Below are 18,163 nucleotides of genomic sequence, written 5' to 3'. Positions count from 1 at the left end.
CCCACCTCTCTCTTCGGAAGTAGAGATACCTTTAGACAACAGAGCTCCGCGCATTTAAACCAAAGCAGGGAGGAGGCTGGCACATAAAATCTGAAGCTTTCCTGTAAATGGTAAAACTTTATACTGATGCACGTGTTTTACAGGAAAACATTTAACTATACATAAGCTACCACTTTCTTTTTAAAAATCAGCTGCTTTCACTTGCTTTACTGTGGTACAGTAAGCATACATTCAGAGATCTGCTTTTTAGTACTGAACAACAGGAGTTATCCGGACGCGCTTCCCTGACCCGATCTGAAGTAACCTGACCTGGTCCGTCCCCGGAGGGTCAATGGGTATTGCCATGGGCTTACGGCTCTGAAGCTGGAAAATCATCCACAGCCCAGACCGTTCTGGCTAAAGCACCTTTCTCGGGCCGGGGTTTGGTCTGGTCGCTCCCGAAGGAAGCGGTTTCCGGCTGAACCGCAGGGGCCGAGCCGTGCTCGTCCAGGAGCAGCCTCTGCTCCTCTGCCGCATCTTCCCTCGCCTCTCTTCTCCGTCTCTCCGCACAACTGTCCTCGATAAAATCATGACCCCTATTTATTTTATTTTGTATCTGTTTTATCTGTGAGGCACAGCGCTAACTACTCAAACTCCCCTGTTTCTGAGAAATTCACCTAAATCTCCCTCTTCTCCACGTCCCTGTGCTGCAGCTCTGCCACTGGGGAGCGAACAGCAGCCTCCGGCCGGGTGGATTGAATTCCCTAGGAGAGCGCACAGAAAATGGGGGCAAACTGGCTTTTTGCCCCACTGGTATGTTACCTAAATAAACAATTTGAGCGCAAGCAGCCCGTACCCCAGCGGCCCCCGTACGCTAGTGCTCATGGCGTGGGCGGATAAGCTGGAAGCGTAAGCTGCGCTGATCAGTCTCAGCCGAGAAGGGTTCAGAGCAAACGCTGGGTGACCTGCAGCCCTTCTGCTCCAGCGCGAACGAGGTTAAAAGGTTAAAAAACAAAAAAAGAGAACTCTGCAGCCTTCCCTGCCCCTCGCTGGGACGGAGGAGGTCCCGGCCCGTCTCTCCGAAGGGGACAGGCTTCCTCCTGGAGCATCCTACAATGAGGCTTCCTTCTTTCTGCCCAAGGGATAATTTCACATTGCTTTCTATTCTATTCTATTCTATTCTATTCTATTCTATTCTATTCTATTCTATTCTATTATTCTGTCTGTTGTAATCCCACTCATCATTAATGAAATCCTCTTTTGCCGCAGCGTTCCTCCTTGGCTATGCCCACCCGGATCACGGGGGGAGGCACCGGCCAGGGCCGTGCTGCAGGGCCCAGCGGCATTTTTTCCCCCGGTTTATTCTCAACCGTACGTCTTTGGGGGATGCGGGTTTGTCTTTTAAGGAGCCAGACAGCCGCACAGGGTTGCTGGCGGCATCCCGGCCCGGGCCGGCCCACGGTGTGCTCCCGCTTCCCGGCGGCACAGCACGGCACGGCACAGCACGGCCGTGACTCACCGCCACATTCTCGGCAGCTTCCTGGCGGATCCCGGCTGCAGGCAGGGAGGGTCAATAGAAACTTTCTGCTGTGCCGTTACCACCCTTCCTAAAAAAAGCCAAATAAAATCATTCCAAAAATATCCTAAGATTAGGCCGTCGAGAAGAACTCGCTTTCCAGAGCAAACAAACGCAGAGGCTCTTTCTTAACGTTTTTAGAAGCGTTTTAAAACGGCATCAGTGTCTCACGAACCGCCGCAACAGCCCGTTCTGCTGTGCTTTCCGTACGGCGAGGCAGGGCCGGTTGGGCCGGGCCGGGGCTCTCCGGCCGCGCGGATGCCCCCATCGGACGGGCGCCCTGCTCCGGGCTGTTCGCGGTCAGCGGAGCGGACGGACTGTGAGCACCTCCGGAGAAGGCTCGCTGAGCACGGCCCCGGGAGCCGCTCGGAACCGGGCTCCGCGCTCCGACGTCCTGTCCTGTCCTGTCCCGCTGCTCCGGTGCCAGCCCGACGGATCCGCGCGGCCCGAGGCAGCGAGCGGGCACGTCCGAAGGTCGTGGAGGCTCCTTCCTCGCGGGGATCCCCAGCTCCCGGGGAGGCAGACCCGCTCACGCACCTCCGCGCACCTGGCCCCGCGTCACGCCCCGGCACCCGTTCGGATATTCCCGAACAATGTCCATGCGTGACCGGAACACAGGTGCTGGAGGAGGAGGAGGAGCGAGGGGAACACGGAGGGTCGGCCCGAAGCCGGATTTGGCGTCTCAAACGGGGTCTCCCTGCAGCGCAGCTGGTTTGCACCGCTGCACGGGGGGTGACTTCATGGCGAGAGCGAAACCAGGGAGGTTATTCCAACCCGGCACGCCCGGGATGAACCGGACGCCTTCGGCAGGGTGACGAATCCCCGGAGAGGACACTCCGTGCTCTGCGCCTCGGCGCGGAAGGTGAAACGCACCCGCGGGACCTCGGGGGCCCCTCTCCCTGCCCCGCGCCGGGACGCGGTAACGGCCCCCAAACCGCGACGCGGAAAGTCGCTGCTGTTCGTTAAGGGCGAAGAGAGGACGTCCTACCTGCCGCTAATCTAGCCTAACAACTCATCAACCAAAATAACGGACGTTATTTACTAATGAGTTTTGTATTACTTACGTTAATCACAAACAAGGAGCACTGGAAGATGACGTTCACGTGCTCATTCGCCTTCCTAATTAACGGCAACGTTTTTGGTTCATTAATATTCCCACAAACTTTAATTTGCTTTTGCACCTAGGGTTACGCGTCCAATTAGGTTACGCTTAACCGTTTACCAGTAATAATAAGCTCCAGGATAACGACTGCCGTAACCTCTGCCTGGGTCACCGCTTCGCAATAACGCAGCGTTACAAAACCATGCGTGCGAAGGACTGCGGTATATTTACAGGCACGGGTGGGAGTGCGGCAGATATTACTACTGAAGGGTGTTGAAACTGGGGCACTAACAAAAACATCTAATAGCAAGTAACTTCCTGTCTCTCCTCCCATTCTGAAAAAATCTTTTCCCTGCCAGAAATCAGCGTCCTGGTTCACTCGCGCTTAACTACTGGAAAGCCACAAAATCCTTCAGACTTGTCCTTCTGCTTCGGGGTGGGAAGGGATCTGGACCGAGCTGGGCGTTTCTTCTAAAAATACTTAAGCTCCATTTGGGATTTGTGGCACGGACACGTGACGGAGACTTGAAACCCTCGTCTTGCGACGGCTGCAGAACGGCCACGGGGCACGAGACAAAACCACATTCCCACCAAGCAAACCCCAGACGTCACCGCTAGCGCTGGCTGGGTGCGTTACGGGCTTCCTGGCGGATCAAGCAGCAAGCGGGAATGGAGACCAACCTGCTGCTTTCCTGAGCAACATTCCCAGGGACGAAAGACTGCAACACGCTGCAGGAGGCGACCGGCGGGGTCTGAGCAATGGGACAACGGCGCTTTCGCTAGTCCTGTGCTGGACTTCTCCTCCTTCCTTCTCAGTCTGACCAGATCAAGACTCTTTGGAGGAAGGCTGCTGAGATCCCGTGGGTTGCACCAAACCTGCTGCCCCGGGGTGAGACCTTCTGGCGAGTCCGGCCAGGTTGCCCAGCCGCCAGCGTCAGACCGCTGCACAGCTCCTGCAGGGTACGATGCGGCCCGGATCCAAAACCACCTCCAGGCATTTAAAAGCTCTCCGAAATCAAAACACCCCCCCCCCCCCGAGCTCTTTCTGGGTCTGTCCCCCGCTGCTCCAGCAGCACGGGGCAGGCGGTGGGGATGACGGGCCCCGAGGCGCACGGCTCCGACATTCGCCCCCAGCCTCTGCTCGCCTCAGAAAAACCAGGCTGCTTCCTACCAGCTTAAGAAAAAAAGCAACGAAACCACGGTGGGCCCGCGATGGGAACGCTAGAGGTGCGTCTGCCCTCCCGCTAACACAGCCTCGCCGGGGCACGCGCAAGCCAAGACGCCAGATGTTCCTTCTGACGTGCTCCAGGGTGCAAACAGGGACTTTCCTCCCGCTTCAAAACCACACGCGGACAATAACTTCGCTTCATTTTACCGAGCTTAGAGGAGCGTAGCGTCTCCTCGTCTTGGCAAGCATGGATGTTCGCTAAGCTCTCACGGAAAACACGCTTTTTTAAATGAACAGAAACAACGCAACAGAAGGATAAAACGCGCGGCAGCTCATCAGGCTAACTCTCCAGGGCCTCCAGGTCAGTCTGGATTTGTCCCCCTCAAGGGTTCCTGCAAGACCCCAATAGCTCCGTATACTAGCAAAGAAAAGCAGAAAGTATTTTTAACATGAAAAGAAACCTCTGGGGTTTATTACACAGCTGAAATACGCATTTATTCTGCCCTTAAATACTGAACTCGGGGCAGCTGATTTACAACGACGAGCCCGAGCGTTTTACAAGCGAAATGTGTTTTAGTGCCTGCAACGGCAGCAGCACGCTAACGACAGGCACGCGGTGAGACGAGGGCGGCGCGGTTTCGCTGGCCTGCGCTTCAACTAATCTCCAGCCTGAAGTCCCGAACCGGCAAATTTACGGTCGCGGTAACGAAAACTTAAAAACCCCACCTGACCTTGCTTTCGGTGCTCTCCCCCCTCCTCCGCTCAATGGCGGGTTTCACGCCAGCAGCGCCCAGGGAGCGGGAGCCCGCCGCAATACACGCGCGGCGTTGCAGCCGATAAACACCCCGATAAACCCGTTCCGATTTATTCAGAGAAATCAAGTCGCCAGTGGCTAAGGAGAATTGTTTCCACGGATCTTTCACTGATTTATTTCTGTATCATGCGTCTCTTCCTCAGGTTTTACGGCTGTTACTGCTGAAAGGAAACCAGAGGCCTTTTTCTGCTACGGCGGGTCGCCTTGGGAGTTTGTTGCCGAAATCTACGCTGCCGGAATTGGTATAAAACAAGTATTTCCAAATTGGGCCCAAGGAAACATTTTAGAGCCTCTATAGAACATTAACAGAAGCAAAGCTGAAATCCATCCATCTCTGTCCGACTCGTTTCACGGAAACGCTATCCGTGTTGGTAAATTCAGTCCTTGCCTCTGGGTGAGCTCAGACGGAACCGCAACTTACGGCAAACTCTGCCGAGCACTAAAGGATCTAAGATACCCGAATATCACTGCATTTTGACACGTACTTTTTGTCCTTTGTTTTCCTTCGTGTGGCACTCGGCAAAAGTGGAAGTACTCTTTTGCCGGCATGACTTTAACAGGACTGCATCAGGAATAAACATCACCTAACGCCAACATCGTCCTTTAGAGCCAGCCCACCGGCGGGCTGAATCCTCTGCTCCAGCGCACGTGGGAAACTCTCGTGTGCTCCAGGCTCAGGCCCGGCTGTTACACCGATCTTTTCTCACAGTATTTATAACCTATGTAAAAGGTAAAAGCGGCAGTTTGGTACGCATACATGACTTCTGTTTAGCGCACCATCCTTTCCCCATAGATCCCTGCCTCCGTGAAGCCCAGCTCCTCTCCGCTGCCGGCTATCAGCCTGCACCTACTAATGATGCAAAACTTGGGGTTTTATCAGCTCGTTTCTCATGCTAGGTCCGCTCCGGCCCACTGAAAACAGAAAACCGTTTGGGACACATTCGGGACACCATTCCCAGCCTGCGGCGGTGGCTCTCACCAGGACGTGCATCCCTTGCGACGGAACGGCTCAGCGGGCTGAAAGCCAGGGCCGAGGTTCCCGCTGGGCACCCCCGCGCGAAGCCTGAGCGCGCAGAAGCGCTTCTCCTCTTCCTCGCCCGCCTCGCGGCAGGGTGCTGGCAGTCGACAAGGGTTTAAGCGACTCCCCATCTCGACACCAGCCGCCCCACGGTTTCGGGCGCCAGGCGCCGCAGCACCACGGGGGCTCCCGAAATTCGAGGCCCTCCGGCACGTGCCCAGCACAAACGCACCGTGAAACCACCTGCAAACCTCTCACCTCTCACTTTTTGGCATGATGTTATCTTGGTTAAAATAATTAAATAGATGTGGCTACAAGTTTTATACTCTTTAACTATCTTCGTGCATCCTCTCCTACGCAGCGGAGCCATAAAGCACACTGAAGTGACCACTCGGCGACGTCTTCGTGTTCGCATCTCGTAGATAAAAATCCCAAATCCGTCGTATTTATCACTTGGGTTTGCACTGCTAAAGGCATTTGTACAGGAAGAAACGCAGAAAGTCAGTCTTATTATTAGAAAATTTAATAGGCTTAAAAAAAAAAAAAAAAAAGGAAACAGACTAAGCAAACTCCCAGTAGGAAAGTGAAAAGATAGCAAGCAGCGTGAGCGAGAGACCAGTCCCGCTGTTTCCGAGACCGGCGGGAGGCCGGGTCGTGCCCGCGCTCCCTGCTTTAGGGAGCCATTATTTCCTTTCCCGTTCATTTACGCAGAACAGCTTAGCAGACTGTACGCCAGATCTAACTCGCGCTTCTCTTACGAAATACCAAGATCAATCTCCCGGGCCGTCTCTGGACGGCAACTCGCCCCGTCATCACGGGAGCTTCAACAGGAACAAACCCGAGCAGATACTGGAAAACAAGAGAAAATAAAGACTTCCGCAGGGTTTAAGGAGCTCCGAGGGGAGGTCCGGCAGCGGGGAAGAGGACCAGGGACACGAGGAAATGCATGCCTGGGTGCCTTTTGCTCCGCACCCCGCGGCAGCAGGGCCGTTTCCGACCCCTGCAACCGGGCTGCGCCTCGAGGCTCCCCAGGGGCAGCCGGGGACGCTGCCGAGCCGCCAAGGCTGCCTTCCCGATCGCCATCTGTAAATGCACCCAGAGAGCTATCCAAGTGGACATATCTTTCTAATCCTTTAGCGTAACTTTGGATCAATGTTTATATTATTACAGGCATTTCTATAACCCCCCACGTGCATGTACGTGCATATTATGCACATCAATGTTTGCACCAGCTCTGACAGATACCCTGCCGTTCCCAAGTCACGCACATTCGGAGACCGGGCAACCCTGGGTTTTTCACAGGCCCTGCCGCCTCCAGCCAGCGCAGGCTAACGGGACGGGGGCAACTGCGATTTTCCAGGCCTACCCCCCCCCCCTTTTTAAGGGTTGGGTTTCTCCCCAGCAGTTGCACGTGGAAAACGACGGTATTAGAAACTACCAAACACTTCCACTAAGGGCTTCAGCAGCTGCTCTCTCTAAACGCCTAAATCCATAAAATCCTTTTATAGCAATCTCCAGTAATCCGCATGATCCTTACTCAAGCATGTAATAACTAACCTTTTTAAAAGTAGAAGGAATGACTTTATTTCAAGATCAAGTAAAACACGTGCAAGATTTAATCTGCTTATCGCTAGAGCTTCCCATCGCGCCAGCCGGCGAGAGGCTGGGAACAAAGCGGCACGGCGAAAGCCCCAGCGGCTGCAGGTACCGCGACTGCTTTTATCAGCCGTCCCGGCCACGCTGTAGCGTTTCCCTGTAAATGACTCAATTGTGTAATAAATAAATAAATAATAATAAAAAAAAAGTCATGTAGCTATCTAGCCCCTGTTTTAAGATTTCAGTAGTTCCAAGTAAACGATTAAAGCTAGTAGCAGGCTGAAGACCTTTCAAGTTCAACTGCAACTGTTTAATGGATGCATTGCAGTGTAATTAATATTTAATAATATTTTAAGGCTTCTAACTTGTTTTGGCGGCGCGCGCCAGAAAACAGACAGCTGCCCAGCGCCGCGCGCGAGCTGGGGGAGACGCTTCGCCCGGCGGCGCCAGGGGACGGGACCGGCTCCGCAGGGCGGCTGGGAGCGTGCGGGGGCTTTAAAGCGAGTTTTGCAAGGCAGCGCCAGCGCGGGGATGGCGCAAGGCGTTTCATCAGGTACTTTCAAAACAGCTGATATAATTAAAAATCGCCTTCTGCCTTGGGAGACAGGCAACTAAACCATCGGGTAGATAACAGGCAAGTGTTTATTCCAGCTTGCTGCCGTGCGTGCCTGCGGGACTCTTCTCCCGTGGCAGCGCTGCCGAGCCACGGGGTTACCGTGCGGCCGTACCGCGCATCCATAAATTCCCCTTTGCCTTTAGTTTTCCTTCTAGAGGTCAAAAATAATTTTAAAGGTAAATAGGCACATGCTAAGTAGAAAAAGATTAACACCTTCCCTTTGTTTTTGCCGTGCCCAGAGCGGCACTGTAAAAGTCTCTCCTACCTGGTGCAAGAAGCAGGATGGTTGTCATGGAAATCCCAATTGGATAATTAGCATCCTCACCCGGGTGTAAACACACAGCACCGCTCTCCGCTACAGCAGCTATATTTAAAACCGAACTGCTGGAGTTTAAAAATAAAAATCTTGCCTTTATGATTTTCAGAGAGGAAAAAAAAACCCCCAGTCACGCTGCTGCTCACACGCGGGAAAAGTTGACAGCTCGAGGTTGCCAGCGCGCTCGGCACGGACGCGCCCGCTCCGGCCTCGCTGCCTTCCAGGGCTGCTGTCCATCCGGGGGTCCCGACTCGTCCTCCGGAGAGCGCAGGTATCGCAGGCAGGCACTGCAGGCTTCCCACACCGAGCCCCGAGGAATTAGGGCGCCCGTTCCCGAAAAGGCCGGGCGACGCGTGCCGAAGCCGCCGAAACGCTGCGCTCTTGAACGCGAAGCCGCGCCGCCCATCCCAGCCCTGGCCGCGGGAGCGAGGGCCGCGAATCCCGCCACGTCCCGTGGCCCCTGGGTCACTGCTGCCGTCCGTCCGTCCATCCGCTTGGGACCGGCGTCGTGCAGAACGGCTGCGGGAAAGAGGAAAAGCGCCGCGACCCGCAGCCGGAGCGGAGACCCGGCACGGGAGCGGAGCCGGGTCGGCAGGGCCTAGCCGCCTCCTGGCTTCCGTCGCTCCCCTCGGCTCCCGCAGCGCGGATCGCTCCTCCGGCGGGTCGCCCTGCTCTCCGCGACACAGAGAGAGCACCGTCCCTCCCTAAAGCTCCGGCTAGTCCGTGACGTGCCGCTGCGCTGCCGACAGCGGCATCAGCGACGCGAAGAACATCAGCGTGACTACGGCTGCAGACTGCCATGCTGCTTTGCGCACGCAAGCCGTTTGATAACCAGTTTGCAATATATCCGCCGCAGAAACAAAAATATCCTTTAAAAATACATAAAATAGTTTTGCGATGTGACTTCTTAATTATACATACAATTAATTTCCCTGTTTAAGCTCTGCATCTCATTATCTGCATGTTACTCCAGCAATTCTCTATGCCGCTGTAACTATGCTCGCAGCTGTGCTTGCCTGTATTTCCATGACTTCTAGGAAGCCACTTTTCCTTTTTCTTCCTATTATAAGAACAGTAATTTGATGGCAGTCCTTCAGATAATTCTACGCAACTGTCCATGTTTTAATATCCCGGTGTTTGCAGATGTTTAGACTGGTTTCTCATGATAGTAGAGATTCACCTGAGATTCACCTTGGGCCAGTCTGAGCATCTGCAGGTCCCGTCCGGCTCCTACAAAACCAGCGCGGGAAGGAAGGACCGGCCGCCGCGGGAAGGAAGGACCGGCCGCTGCAGGAAGGACAGACCGGCTGCCAACTGTTAGATACCAGAGGCGGCTGTTAATAAAACTGAAATCATTAAAAAGCTAAGTTTCCCACACCATTTTGTATCGGGAAGGTGGAATACTTCTCCGGTATTTATCCTTTCAGGCAGGATACATTACGAGCCGTAATGCACATTCGTATTTCACCAGCTATTTATCGCTAACTAATACGCTGAGCCCGAAGCTCTTCTCCAAAGGTCGGCATTTAAACACCGATGGCGATTACTGTTTTCCCCTTACCTCCGTACTACCCCACTCGCTGTGAAGTCAAACGTGACCAAGGAAGGCGCTTGCGCCCTCGGCGCAGGTCTCCCCGGGGGGCGCAGGGCCCTCGGCACATCCGCTTCGCGGCCCCCCACTCCGGCTCGGAAGCGGCCTCCCGAAGGCACCCGCCGCTTCCGCTGCCTCCGCAGGAATTGCGCTAGTCGTGTCTAGCGGAGGAGGCGAAGAAACCCGTAAAAAAAAGACGCCTCCCGGAGCCTCGGTTGCCGGCCGTCCTTCCTGCTGCGCTGCCGGCGTTACGGATCTTTTCCCCGCCCGCTTCCCCCAGAACAGGCTCGTTCCCCTCCGGCTGCTGACGGCGGGGCCGTCTCCTCCGCCGCTCCCACCGGCTCCCGGCAGCCGTTCCCACCTCTCCGCCCTGCAGCATCCCGGCGCGTTTCAATCCCGCCTGACAACTGCATTCCTCTTTTCTGCGACTTCTCATCTTTGCTGCTGCTTTCCAGAACTGGGGCAGGGGTGCTGAAAAGGCAACTGTTACAAGCCAAACTGCTAAATGCTAAACTTTAAAGCACTGGAAGGGTCGAACAGGTAAAAGCTGCTATTTAATATGTGCAGAATTAACGCAGGAAACCGAGCAGAAGACATCAGATTTGCAGCAATAAAACGCTATTTGGATGGGAACTGCATTATGCCTCATCGCAGCTGCCGAAACGCAGGCTCATTTTTCAAGACACGGGAACTGCAGAGCGCCGTATACCTACGGGGCTAATTTAAAACAGAAAGATAAAAACCAGCGGGTGATAACCGTGCTGTTGCGACATGCAAATGAGACACGGCGCGTAGGCACACGCGGAAAGGAAAGCGTGAACGTGTCTGCAGAGGCTCACGGCCAGGCGGGTCGGGGGCGCCTCTGCAGACCGTCCCGTCCAAGCCCCGCTCTGGCCGGCTGCCCCGCGCCGTGTCCAAGCCCCGCTCCAGCCGGCTGCCCCACGCCCCGTCCAGCCGGGCTGGGAATCCTGCAGGGACAGAGACCTGCCCTAAAGAGGCAGCGGAAGGGGAGCCACGAGGGAAGGCTCTTGCCCCGCCAGGTGATAGGAGACTCCTGCTAACGGCAGCGCAGCCAAGGGCTGCCCCATCCTTGCTCCCGCGTACTAAAGCGATTTCAGCGTTACTGTTCGGATGCCTCAAAACGCACTTTGCCAAATCTCTTCTGCAACATCCCACAACGTTCAGACGTATTTTGAAGGCTCGTTCTGTATCCGCTTACCATTAAGAAAAGTGATCTCTATAAACATTTACGCAGTATTACCGGTTACAATAAGCGCTACTTTGCTAGTATATTTTCGCAGTGACAGCTTAATTTCTCCTGCAATCTACAGGCACCGGGGCCCTTGCAGGCGTAGGCTTCAAGTGTTTGGCATATTGTATTACATAGGCATCTACACGTGGGAAGTCTCTAGCCTGCTCCCATCCTAATTAATAATTTGCCTGTTGAGGGATCAAGCCCCAGGTGAAATGAGGGCACACACTGCGATTTTATGCTTTACCTGGCAAGATGTCCACTGCGAAGCGGCCTGCCAGTACTGTACGGCGTGTTTTGTCATTTATAGTAAAGGTCATTGCTGAATAACAAAAAGTTAACATCATATCAATAAATTGTTCTGCACTTTCAAAGAGTACAGCAGAAGCCCTTCTTTATAAATCTGAAGGTCAATTACCAACATTATTTTTGTTTGGATTTTTATTGAAGAGAGGTTGATTTAAAAGCATCGGTGAAAACTGCAGCCATACATCATGCATAACACTAGCCCTTGAAATCACTTCTACAGCCATCATCTGAAAATGCTAACTCAATATATTGACGTGGTCTACATAAAAACTATAATTTCTCCATTTTCTTGCCTTGCAGACTGAGCTCTTAAACCTCACTATCCCTTTTGCAGTGTTTTCCTTTGTTCCTAACAATACAGTATCTTGATAGATTATTTTAAATACAATTGGACTAAATTTGTCATGTAAATAGTTTATTAATTGAAGAACCTAGACTTGAATCGACTGAAACTATTCATAAATTATATTTTAAATCATATAACAACATTAGCGGGAAAAATAATTGTTAAAATGTTAGTTTATCCATATGAAATTAAATGACGCAATTTGACTGAAAAATGGAAAGTTACTAAACTTAATTTCGAAAAATTTTGAATTTGATCTAAGCACAAGCGAAACACAGCTTTTTCTGCATTTAGTTTGGCCACTGATGCAAAATAAAGAACCCAATTATTTGCCTTTTTCTAATGGTAAAACTTCCTGCTCTGTGTGGGAGCGCCCCATTCCCATTGGGAATGCGCCCCGCCGCCCCGCTCCGGCTTCCTCGCTGCGCTGGCCTTCCCTCTTTCTTCATTTCGTCTCCCAGCAGGTTCTTTTCCTCGGCAAATTCAAACGCAAAGGGGCAGGAGCCTTTGTGCCCGTCGTATTCCAGTCAAATAACGGAAACTTATCCTCAAAACCGTTAAATCTAAAGAAAACCCGACAGGGCGGACAGCGCCGCTGGGCCAGGAGACTCGACGGCTCCGCTGGCGAGCGGCGGCGCTTGCAGAGGATCAGGGGGCGATTTAGCGCGCGCCAAAGGGACTAGCGGAGCGATCGCTTCTCTCCGCTGCACGACGGCGGAGCCGGCCCCGGTTGCACCGTCCTAACGCCGCGGCGGCGATCCGGATAATCCGTACGCTAGCTTTTCGCGTAGAGCGGCGCGCAGAGGCTTTACCGCCGTTACCCCCGCAGGGCGCCGACGCTCGCGGCGTCCCCTCGTCCCGCGGGCAGGCTCACCGCTGTCCCCGCGAGGCCGGCGCTCCGGCGGGAACCTCCCTAGCGTTCGTCTCCGAAGGTGCCGCGGAAGCCGGCCCGAGGCGATGCAGGAAGGTCGCCGGCCGGCAGGGAAGAGCCGTGAGCCGCGCCGCACCGAGCGGCACTCGCATCTCCACCACCAGCTCTGGCAGGCGTCTGCGTTAACGCGCCGAGGTCAGCGGCGTTTAACTATTCCATCACTAGCACGTCTCAATTTTTATGAAGTTCTCTATTAAGGAAAAAATGCAATTCATGCAAGTTTATCGCTCATGAAAAATGCAGAGCTAACAGTTATCACTGGAGCTATCCGCTGGGCAAGGTCTTTCCAGACAGCTCCCGGCACGCCAACTCCTCCTGACCGTGACCTGTTCGGGGTGAGGGGACGGATCACCGGGAAAGCGGAAAAGGCGGGGTGTGAAATTTGTCGCGTTCTGAGATACTTGTTACAAACATGAAATGTATTTTCTCGTAAATGAAATATTTCCTGAAGCCGAGGTCAGTCAAATCAACCCAGGTCTGAACCATTCTGCGGCTCAACACCAAGCGCAGGGAAGTCGCTCCGAACACACCCCGCTCACCTTTGCTCTGAAGCTGCTTTCGCTGGAAGGTGACGTGCAGCAAGAGCGAGGCTGCACCGAGCGAGCACAGCGCAGCGTCCCGGGAGCCTTTACGCAAACAGCCGGCAGCGCGGCAGCGCCAGCAGGGGAAGCGACTGCTATTTTGCCTGGAAAAGTGAGTAGTTACCCTCACTCGCACTGGTTTGGCTGCTGAATCACCCCCATGCTAAAATCCTCATAAAATGCCTGAAAGGAAAAAAAAACCAAAAAACCCACTGTCTGTGCAGTACAAGGTAGCTGAACTCTATTCCAAAAATATTTATAGTAGTTAGACAATGGGCAAGATCCCCGATTTGCAGGAACCCTACTAAATTTAGCAGGCGCTGTACGCACTCCAAGACTTGCATAATCAGGCTCACCATTAAGGACTTGTTTCCAGAAGTTTGCAAAGAGCAGTAACTTTGAATTACAAGTGTGAAAAAGATGTTAAACCTCTTTCAGCTATCCCATGCTGCAAGCGCCACTGAACAGCAAGCTCTGCTTCTCCTTGCAGCTGCGTAAGAGCTGGCTAGCATTTTTAGTCAAACCAGACAAAATAAATCCAACACATTTTCCTTGTTATGAAAAGCCCACTAACGGCAGGGTATAGCTGTATATTGTAAATCGCTGAAATGAAATAAGAAGTGACCCGATTTGCAGGAATGCAAACAGCTCTCGGGTTCCTAACCCCCGTATGCGTAAGACGTTTTACAATAAAGTAAACTCTCTTCGATGAAAACATATTGCTTCAATAACATCCAAACCTTGCCACTTAATTACTGCACATGTACAGTACTGCCAAAATAAACTGAAACCAGTAGCTATGACGGAAAAGGGGGAGAAATGTCAGGAGACTGCGACAAAGATGCTCTCTCAGGCATTAAGGCAAAACCCAGTATTTTTAAGTCGATCGGGACAACTAGCCGTCACCCAGACAGATGCGGGACAAGCACACGCTCGAAGGAGACGGCGCTGCTCAACGCTTCCGTAGCCCAACCCACGAATTCTGCGCCTGGCGACTTGAAAAACCTAACGCTCGTAGCCCTTTTCGCACAGTTTGCTTATACAGCAATTAAATTAAGGCCGCTGGGTCTACTCGGTAAAAAGCGGGGAGGCTGAAATAACACGTGCAGCCACACAAGAAGGGTCCGTGCACGAGGCAGGGTTCAGACCTACCCCTAAGGCGACTGCGCTGGATTCCCGAGGCCAGGCCAGCGCGCCAGGCAGCGTCAAGCCCGCGCAGCGAGCCGGCCGCGATTTCCCCCGCGCCACGGCGTTGGGCAGCGCCCGGGCTCACGCGGGTGCGAAGCTAACGGCTGTCGCAAGGGGCAAAAACCGAGCGCTGCAAAGTCACTTCAGGCAGATGCACGGAGACCCCACGCGCAGACAACCCGAGCAGATCGAGCGGGCACCGGAGAGATGCTCCCGGTTCTCAGCGCCCGCGCGGGGTTCGCAATCGGCTTTCTGACGGTCGCCGGCAGGACACCGTTGACGGGAGAGGCAAGGAGAAGCAGCGCCCGGCTCGGAGCCCAAGGTCTCTCTGCCGTGTCCAGGGTCTCCACCGGGCACCCGGCGGAGGTCAGCCGGCCAGGACGAGACTAGCGAATGCCCGAACGGAGACTGAACCGACGCAGCTGTTAAAATAAAGACGATGAGAAGGAAAAGCTTCGTGGTGCGTGCAAAAGGAAGCAAAAATTTCTGCGTGCCGGCAGCTCCCGTAACGAGCCGTGCCGAGGCCGAAGACATCCCCGCTTTGGGGATGCCGCGCCGAGGCCGAAGACATCCCCGCTTTGGGGATGCCGCGCCGAGGCCGAAGACATCCCCGCTTTGGGGATGCCGCGCCGAGGCCGAAGACATCCCCGCTTTGGGCAGCCCTGCTGCCTCCGTTGCAAACCTCAAACTGTCCGCAGCAGGTGCCGTAAGGCACAAAACCCCCAACGTACTCGAGTAAAGCTGAAAATACTCCCCCAGCAAGGCACTTCCCCAAAAACACCGCCCAAGAAGAACTTCAGAAACTGTAAAATAAAAACAGAAGAATTGTTTTGGAAAAAAAAAAAAAAGAGGAAATTTTAACAATTTTCAAGAAAAAACTCCGCTGTTTTCCAAAACAGGGAGCTCGGTGAAGCCAATGCATTCTGCTTTTAGCACAGCAGTGACTTCCAATAAAACACATCTTTTAAAAGAGCGGCTCCTCTGCGATCACCGTAGCCTGGCTCAGGCTGAAAGCGGAAACGCCCAGGCGCCGGGGCCGCCGGATCGCTGGAAGCCAGGCACCGGGAACGGAGCGGGGCAGCTGCCCGGGCTCGGCAGGCGAACGCGGCACCTTGCTGCAGCCGCGCGACCCCGCCAGCACCGCCGGGTTTCCTAACGCTGCTAAACACGTGGAAGCTGCAGCTTCCTGCAGTTACTGACCTCTCCGAGCTGTCGGCGGTAACGAAGCCTTGCAAGACTTGATCGCACATGGTTCTACCAAAATGCACGGGCTCTGCGGCATGCAGCTACGAGCAGGGACTATTCACGGGGAAAAAAGCAGTGAAAACCGGTATGGCATTGCTCCTCCATCGAGGGGAAAACCCAGCAGGTCCCCAGACCTTTCTTCTTATGTCGCTTGGTAATTAACACTCCCCCAATTTCTTTGAAATGTTTCTTTTAAAGCTTAATTCTGTCTTTTAGTGAACTCAAAAATCAAAGAACAATCATTAAAAGATAAAGATGAGGCAGGCAGAAAATTAGACTTGCATTTTTCCTTAGATGTGCAAGACAGAGCAAACAGTGCTCTTCTCTTTTTCCTCTCTACTGCATGTTAATTATAACATAAGTAAAATTGTTAGCTTTGGCCTCTTTTCTTTATTTTTGCATGTGTAGATGCATGTGAATATGCTATCTGAATTTTATATTCCACAAAACAGTGAAATCTTTCTCCTAGAGTTAGCCCAATTACTAGAAATCATGTTTAAGTTTTATGTAAAGCAACAATAAATGCACTTCAAAGCAAACTGAAGAAGGGCTACCTATATATGACATAGAAGAGCCAAGGAAGCTTCTCAGATTAAAAGAAAGGAAGGAAAAGAAAAACACTACCCATCTATCACAAGCAGTTGATACTTTTCTGTTCTTCACAGAGCATATATTTAAATATTTTTGACCAAGTCTGTAAGGCTAAGCCACTTCGATATCATAAACCCTCTGGGAAAGGACTTTTTCACACGCACGCGCAGGGCACCCGCTCACCCTGGGGCCCCCGGGTCCGCACCGCAATGCAGAGAACAACAACAACAACAACAGTAACGATAATAGCACACCCCTGCGGAAAGCATTCCCCAATTCTGGCACGCAGAGGAAACGCGGAGTAACTCGGAAGACCACAAAGACTCACCAACATTTTATTATGCTCCCTGATCTAAAGCAAAAACACGACTGCGACCCAGCTGCCATATAAAAGCACAGCCATATAAAAGCACGAGCGCAAAGGAGATGGGTGGAGGAGGAGGAGGAGGACAGAAACGGGGGGAAACTAAGGGTTTTGCATGGCAAAGAAATAAAGATAACTATGGGCTATCCTGCACGCCGTTCCACATGTCCTGCCTAAAATCACGGCGCCGCGCTCCAGGAAATTCCCGGGGACCCCGAGGCGGCCGCGCGGGGAGAGGCTCGGCCGCGGCAGCCCCGCGCCGGGAGCTCACGCGGGAGGGCAGCGCTGGCCGCCGCTGGAAGGACTCGTCGTTCCTACGGCCGGCGTCCCCCGGACGCCCGCGCCAGCGACCCCGCCGGGATTTCTCGCGCTCAAGGCGCTCGAGGAACGTCTGCGCGGTGCTGCCCGATTTTGTTTTAAGTTTTCCCTGCACCGGCGATCCTTAGATCCCCCTGGCTCCGCGCGCCGGCCAAAGCGCTCCTGCTGCCCGGGTGCACGGCGGCGCCTCGTTACCTGCTCGCGCATAAATAACGGCGGAGACCTCCTCGAGGCGAAGGGAGGCGTTCGCTCCCAGACGGATGGGAAGCTGCTCCGACGCCCAGCCGGGAGCCGCCTGCACCCGCACACGTCCCACGCTGCCCGGCAAAGCGCTCTTCTCCAGCGCGGAGAAAACACCGGAGAGAAAAACCATACATCTGTGCAAGCAAAACGCGGATGCAAACTAAACCTAAACATGGTCTCTGGGGTAAGCAGTTATGACACAAAATCTTGCCTTCTCTTATAGAAGAAAATGTCTAGAATTGAATAGGGATAAAGTCAATAGAAAATGAAGAGTGCTTTGTGTGTGTGTGTGTGTGTGTGTGTGTATATATATATATATAGTCATTGTTTATCACCATAAAACCTATAGAACTTAATTGGGAATAGTTTCTTTTCCATATAACTTACTAATTCACAGAGTTTAGCAGATACAAATTAAAACAGACAATTAACACTTTTAAGTGGTACAGTGTAGTTTAAAAAAAAAAAAGAGATTCTCTCCCATGCTCAGTCAGACCTCTTATATTCTGTAGGTTAAAAGTTTTTAACTCTATGTGAAAGAAACTGTCTCACATTTTACATCATTTGTAGTCACGTGGACTTTCTGAGTGCTATTCAATTTCTACCAGCTTTATCCCTATTAAATTTTAGAAAACGTTTCTGTAAAAGAAAGCAAAATTTTAAACTTGCCCACAGAATACACACCTTCCACAGTCCTGTAGCTTAGTTAAAATAACAAAGGAGGGAATTTTGACATCAAATTGCAGCAATTTTTCACAATAGAATTCTTCCTTGCGTTTAACTGGGTCAGCGGTATTTTAAACTGTATCAGCCAAAGAATTTAGGTATAAATTTTAGATTCGTTTCCTACAAAAACTGGCCAATACTCAGAAACGTTGAGTGCTTAGAATTCCTCGTAGTTTGCTGAAATAACAACAGATTATATAATTTTATATATAGAGATAGATAGATAGATATAGATATATAATTAGATAGATAGATAATTATATATACAAAGACTCGCACTCCTGCTCCTTTCC

At 52.6% G+C, this 18,163-nt stretch overlaps 1 protein-coding gene across 9 annotated transcripts in view; it reads right to left on the bottom strand.

Moving 5' to 3' along the window:
- Positions 1-18,163, bottom strand: part of MBNL1 (muscleblind like splicing regulator 1) — a 111,185-nt gene that overhangs the window by 39,430 nt on the left and 53,592 nt on the right. Inside the window, exon 1 of one of the 9 annotated variants that reach the window (XM_067301547.1) lies at positions 1,499-1,582. The exons of the other annotated variants lie outside the window; for them this stretch is intronic. The gene's annotated coding sequence lies outside the window, so the exon portion shown is untranslated. Of the gene's footprint in view, positions 1-1,498; positions 1,583-18,163 lie in introns of those variants that run through there. 9 annotated transcript variants of the gene reach the window in all.

Source organism: Apteryx mantelli, chromosome 9, assembly GCF_036417845.1.
Source record: "Apteryx mantelli isolate bAptMan1 chromosome 9, bAptMan1.hap1, whole genome shotgun sequence".
NCBI lineage: Eukaryota > Metazoa > Chordata > Aves > Apterygiformes > Apterygidae > Apteryx > Apteryx mantelli.
This window is presented reverse-complemented; position numbering and strand designations above follow the sequence as displayed.